Consider the following 6618-nt stretch of genomic DNA (forward strand, 5'->3'; position numbering starts at 1 on the left):
TTTTTTTTTTTTTTTTTTTTTTTTACTAGGGCAAATGCACCTGGCGAATACAGTGCCAAAGCAGCAGCGAAGGAGGAACGAGAGAAAGAGGCAGGAACAGACACAGTGATCCTAGAAAAAGAAACGAAGAAAAGGGGGAAAATAAGAGGAAGAAAAATACAGGGTTTGCGTGTAACGTTGGAAAGTAAAGAACCATTTAATCGCATAGCTGTCCTAGACTCTGAGAAATACGAGGCCGTTCATCTCTTTTGACGTCTATACCTATAGCTAGTCTCTCGTGGAAGCCATGACGGAAGCAATACATACGAGACTGGCATCCAGCGACTGGCATGGAAGGAAATAACGCAAGTGAAATTGTAATGGCTTTCTTCGATTTACTTGTCCGTCGAATGTCAGTGAAAATCGAGCAAGATAATGGACAAGCTTAAAATTGGCGTTTGACAATAAAGTAAAGAATTGCGTCAATCCGATACGACGGAATCCAGTAAGCAAACAGGCTAATCCCTTTTACATGTATAGTATCAAAATACTTTTGCTCAATGACCTTATCATTTGCTGTACGATCTTTACCCTTTCAGTGCCGAGCATTCGTAGCGTAACGAACATTCGAAAACGTAAAAGTCGATAAGGTAGAAATCTATATGGTAAATTAGTGTTACAAACATATAGCGCTCGGCGCTAATGGCTTAGCCTCTGTTTAGAATCGACGATAAGCTACTCTATTATTTACCTTACAGTTTACAAAGACTCAATTCGTCATCCGCCGTTTACACCAAAGACAGACATTAGAACTGATATAAAAAGTGCTTATTCTTTTGGTCCAATTATGATAACACAGCCTCGACATCGACCCAGTATATTTTCATTGATAACAGCATAGTTCCTATTTATGTTATTCTAACGTTCCTCGACAGCCACTTTTATTCCTTCTTCCTCGACAGCTGATCTCGTTCCGTTCCGATGCAGGTTTCACCAGCTTTTACATAGCTTTTACATACACCTCTCCCAGCGATTCTCTTGAACGAAATCTGAAAAGCAAATTGAACCTTTAGACCAACCAAATGGATAACCGCGCTACCCGACTTCTTCTGTATTACTGTGCTTCATAATTTGCTATTAAAGTATTTCTGTGTATCTCACGACATCAAAAGAGTCAATGACGTCGTATCTTGTTATTCTGTCATTCCATTGTATTCCTTTAAGTCCATTACATAACATTAATTTATACAACGGGCCGCCAGTGGGCAAGAAATACTGTATACAGAAATATATATGTATGTATACATTATTGAGCCACCGTGAGCCTCGTCGAATTTGCATTTAATTTAAGGCTATTTCCATTGGTGTTAACAAAACTACAGTGGGGCTCGCTCTTTCAGTTTCTCGCCCTCAGGGGGAGGCTTAACGAGGTTTGATTTTCGTTAAATCGTGTCAACGAGAACGAAACCAAAGGAATAAATGCCTGTCAAGTGTTTCAGTCGTCTGGTCCAATTTACCCAGTTTGATTAAACACAATTTAGTAACAGGAAGATCTTTCATTTCATTCAATCTCCCCTCAGCCTCTCCTCCACTCCCTTTCCTTCTCTCATCTCGTCCCAATTCTTCTCCATCCAGCATTCACCCTCATCTTTTAAGATGCAAACCAGTTGAACGTAATGTCTTTTACATGTCTATCTAGATCCAAACCCAAAGACGACGATATTATATAATATATGGTTTCAACAAGTGCACGGAGGAACAAAATGAAATAGTGAAAAAACACTTTCGACCGGAAGCGCCTGATATACAAGAGAAAAGGAATTGAAAAGGAACGTCTCACTGATTCTGGTGAATTCGCGTTCCTCGTCGATAGACATTTACGCCTTTTATTTGTCATGCGTAGCAGTCGGCATTTTCCTAATTGCAAAGATCCTCAAATTCCTATACAGAAAACTCTTAGCACCACGTTCGACAGCTGATAACAAAGATAAAGGAAAGAAGCACAAATGATTAGGACACTCGAGACAAATAATAGCCATTGGTACATTAGCAGTAAAAAAAAAAAATTGAAGAAAATTCGAAATTCCAGTCAGTTAGTTGTCTGTCTAATTGTAATTAATCAGTGACAATTCAAGAAAATTAGGTATTTCCAAAATGTCACCGAACATCAGTATGTAAAGTGTTGGTAGTCTTAAAGAAAAATTCGTTGAAATAAAATTTCAGTGTTTCCTAACTTCAATCAATCCTTGTCCTCATCCTCCGGTGTCAGGAAGATCAGCAGGAAACTTTACTTTCAATTCATGAAACAACCTGATGCCGCCCTGGGGTATCGCGTCAATTGATCCCACGACACCTGATCCCCCCGAAGCCCCCAAACTCCAACCGCTAAATCTCACCCGAAACTTTTAATATTATTGCTATCATGAACCTTCGTTCTATTGGCTACTCGGACATTTAACCCGATCGCTGCCACAATCAGCAAGACCTCTGAAAACTTGAGCCGTTCAAGTCGCCCTCTCAGCGGTTACCTCAGGCACTGCACGTCAACAACAACAATGCGTCAGCACATCCCCCCAAAGAAATCCGATCAGGCATTAGGCAGTCAGTAGCGACCGGCCAGAACCCTCGGCAGGATTCAAACAGCTGTCCGTAAACCTGGGTTAGCCATTGGCTCAACACCTCAGGGCACTGGGTGAGGTTGAGCTTGCAAGTGGACCATACATAAGTCACTAGGTAAACACAGTGACGTCAACACGCGCCATCGAGAATCACGTTACGCCCGACGATGCGCTTGGTAGCTACACTGACCAAAACAAAGGCACGCGCATGCGCACAGCCTACTTGCTTCAGTCTCGCTAGGCTTTCCAGAAATCTTGGGAAAATCAGACAATCCGAACCCAACGCTTATTATTACCGATCCTGATCAGGCTGCCTCGTCTTCAATTTCGCGATCCACTGTTTGGGGATCAATCGACGTGGAGCCGCGTCCCTGGATCTGTCCCGAGAAGATATCCAATCAAGTAAAAACGTTTGCCCGATTACAAGCGACGCTGAAGTCCCCTACATCGAAACAAGGAACCTTATCTTGTATACCCTGTGATCTTTTTCTCTATAGCCCAGACATGATTTTCCTACTAACAAGTATACGGACGTCCCACGTTCGCGAAGAGTTTTTTGTTCGCGTTTGCCCGAGAAGAACCTTTTGCGATAGCCACGATTTCTCGGAAGAATTCAGAAAGCGCCGTCTCAACGTATAAAACAAAAGAAAAGCATCCATTTTCTCGTGCTTCTATTGCTAACTGGAATAAAAGCTCGAGCGACGCCATTATCAGATAAGAAAGACTTGAAGGATCGTTCTGTCTTGGATCTTCAACCCCTAACCAGGACTAGCGCGGAGCTATCGTTCTATTTTCTAGGCCCTGATAAGCTGTACGATTATTTATAGAGCTCATGTATGTAAACCCATAGTATAATGGGTTCGAGTACAAAGAAATAAAACCTCCAGGGTTTCTCAAACTTCTTCAATTTTAGTTTTACTCCTAACCTCACGTTACTAACTGAACACTTTTCTACGTAACCTTCTCACCTCGCACGTCAAACTGGAAAATTTGGTATACCGAACTTTTTCAAAAACCTCACGTGAAACCTCAGCAGACTAATTGGCTGGGTTGTCGAATGGTTCAGTATCTTCGAACCGTCCGGATCCTTAGGTGTGAAGGGTCAAGCAAGTAGCTTGATTTACTTAGCAGGCAATTCCGAAAAGCAATCACCTAATACCTGACCACGTAAACCATGCCTGATCCTCATTTCCACTTAATATATCATGGTAGGCCTATTCCTCGTAACTTTATTCCTTTTGCACCTGTGTATATACAGGGTTGTTCACGAAACACAAACCAACTGAAATGTAGCATGTCCATTTGATTTCTATGGCGGAAGGACATTCTGATGGTGGTGTTTGAGGTGAATAACCCTGTATCTGTGCGTGTATATATATGTGTATATATATATATATATGCTACAACCATATATTCGCATGTCTTTTAATACCGATACAAGGATTACACCTAATTCAGGAATTCTGTACTAAGATCGTCCCGTGTGTTAAATGATTTAACGGATCTTTCACCAAAGAACCTTTTTTTTACTTCCATCTGAAACGATCTGACCTTTATACATTTTTCCTAAATTAACGAGAATAGTACCAAGGACAGTGAAAATGGAAACCGTGCTAAATCCATGTTACCATGTACGTTCGCGATATTTGAGTTTGATAAAAAAAAAAATAAAAAACAATTACAAAAATGATAGTTTCATATATATTATCCTCTTGACATGATATCGAAGACCAATTAATTGTATCTTCCATATTGACACGCATCGCTTAACCCGTTTATGGATTTCTCTTTTCTGCCCTGCCGTAATAGAACAAACGAGCAAACACGTTAGACTGTCATTAGGTAAGCGCAAGCTTTACTGTAATTAGAGTTGATTAATCGTGCTTTTAACGTCACTCATGAAAAGTCGATCTACCATTAATTCTTCGATAAATTAATCCAAACTTGATCCTCCAGCTTTGCCCTGTTCATTTCACATTTTCGTATTTTTTAAGAAGCAAATTTTTCAACCATTATTGTATTACAGTGAATTTTCTAAATAAATCATTCCGCATTCACAGTAGGAAGTATAGTAGTTTTGAAGCATCAATGAGGAATGCCAACCTACCAACACACTATACAAGCCTGCTCTGTTGGCCAGATCCGAATTCCAGTAAGGAATTAAACGTGACAAATTTAATTAGACCATCCCCTCACGATAAATTCAATGAATGTTTAATCCGCTGGTTATTGCGATCGCGAATTAGCCCAGTTTCAAACTCAGAAACTTGCTTTAAATCATTAAGCAATGTCATATCGGACCCACTGAGAAGAAAAGCAAAACAGATCAGCCGTTTAAAAACAGCTTTAATTTGTGTAAATCCTTAGGTAAAATGTCAAACCATCTAAGCTAATTTGCAGGGCAAATTGCTTGAGACTAACCAGTGCATCCGGAAGTAGAATGAAAATCGATTTTGGAGATAATGTCTGGTTAATGAGCTGTCTCCTTGATCATAAATTTCCTGAGCCTTCGAAGGATCCTCGTAATTTGTCTTCCTCTGCACAAGCTAGCTGTGTACCAAACATGCCAGACACCCTGTAGCTAGAGTAAAGCCAACGAGTGGCCCAGCAACTTTCTCGACTTTTTCCAAGGGCTCGTCGACATAGTCTGCTTTAATTAGTTTGCCAACTGTTACCGGAAACAGCACTTGCATCGGTAGTGCTTACTGCGCTGAGAAAAGGATGCTGAACTAACGTCTTTGACTCAAACCAGTAGCTATTCAGGCGCACTTCCTCCCATGTGGCTCTTCGACTGAAACTGCAAGTAAAAACCATCGACATTACATTCGACGGACGAAATTAAACAGTTCTAATAATTCTCAGTTGCTTACCTCTCTATTTATATTTATTACATCGCTTTGCCAACTTCCTCTGCATATTAACCGTCTATTGAAAAACTGTCTTTGCTCTTATACGACCACACACTACGGAATATTGTATAATTCATATATATGCTGTGTGTATACCCGTAGTTACATAATGTTTAGTAGTTAACCATTCTCCGGTGGGAAATCTGGAACAAGTTAAATGAGAGTAAACCTATACTTGTGCCTAGACTGAAATAATCTCCAGGGAGAAGCACCCTGATTAACTCTATGGAGGGACACTGCCAATCCAAAAGCTGTTGCTCTCGGTTACTCCTTATCATTATATATTATCATCCTTAGGTCTTCCGTTTAGCTGAAAACAAATTGCCTCCTTTACCACAATGGTAATATCGAGCGGCCCACTAAGCGTGCGTATATGTATTCAAAGGTATCATTGAATAGACGTAAGCATGACAATGTATAATAAGAATAGAAAAAAAAAATATACAAAATGGCAATTTGATATGTCAAACATTCGTAGCCGCCATCGTCCTGGGGCCGTCGCAGGGCGTCGAGACGACGTCGAGCGTAGACGCCAGCGTGTTTCCTTCCCATCAGCCATATGACGAACATATAAATCGCACTTGCGTCCCACGTACGTATACGCGTTGGTAGAGTCGGGACATGGTAAATTTTCGTTTAATGCTATCGGGACGGTTTTTGATATAAAATGCAAACGATCCCTATCCATCGATATTCCATATCCTCTGGGATTCATTGTTACATTCAATCCGGCGATTCGTATCACGCACAATCCATAAACGGGAGGCTTCTGTCGCTGGAGTCGCGCATCACCTGTTACCATAAGTTACGTGTATCCGGATGAAGATCCTGAGAATGTGGGGTATCGATCTGGATATCATAATTTTATAAAAAGATATCAGCAAGAGATAAGAAATGGGTGTAGTTTCCGGTATCGATTGGAAATCCTGGAGGGACTTGAATTTTCTGAAGTGTTATATAGACTTTACTATAGAATTTTCATTCTTTCTTGCACTTTCCAATATCCTCAGGGAATGAGGCCTCCAGGTCATCGTCCATTGGTGCAAGTGCTTCCTGTTCGCAAAACTCTATCTTTCTATTCCTCTCTCTCTCTCTCTCTCTCTCTCTCCCTG

At 40.8% G+C, this 6618-nt stretch overlaps 1 protein-coding gene across 2 annotated transcripts in view; it reads right to left on the reverse strand.

Annotated features, from left to right (window-relative positions):
- Window positions 1–6618, reverse strand: part of LOC107272481 (5-hydroxytryptamine receptor) — a 95855-nt gene that overhangs the window by 87713 nt on the left and 1524 nt on the right. For both annotated transcript variants that reach the window (XM_025089789.1, XM_015749676.2), the window contains exons 2-4: window positions 5468–5649; window positions 5019–5394; window positions 731–1028 (exon numbers count right to left, since the gene is read on the reverse strand). The gene's annotated coding sequence lies outside the window, so the exon portion shown is untranslated. The remainder of the gene's footprint in view (window positions 1–730; window positions 1029–5018; window positions 5395–5467; window positions 5650–6618) is intronic.

This window comes from Cephus cinctus, unplaced genomic scaffold (assembly GCF_000341935.2).
Source record: "Cephus cinctus unplaced genomic scaffold, Ccin1 Ccin1_scaffold1184, whole genome shotgun sequence".
Classification (NCBI taxonomy): Eukaryota; Metazoa; Arthropoda; class Insecta; order Hymenoptera; family Cephidae; genus Cephus; species Cephus cinctus.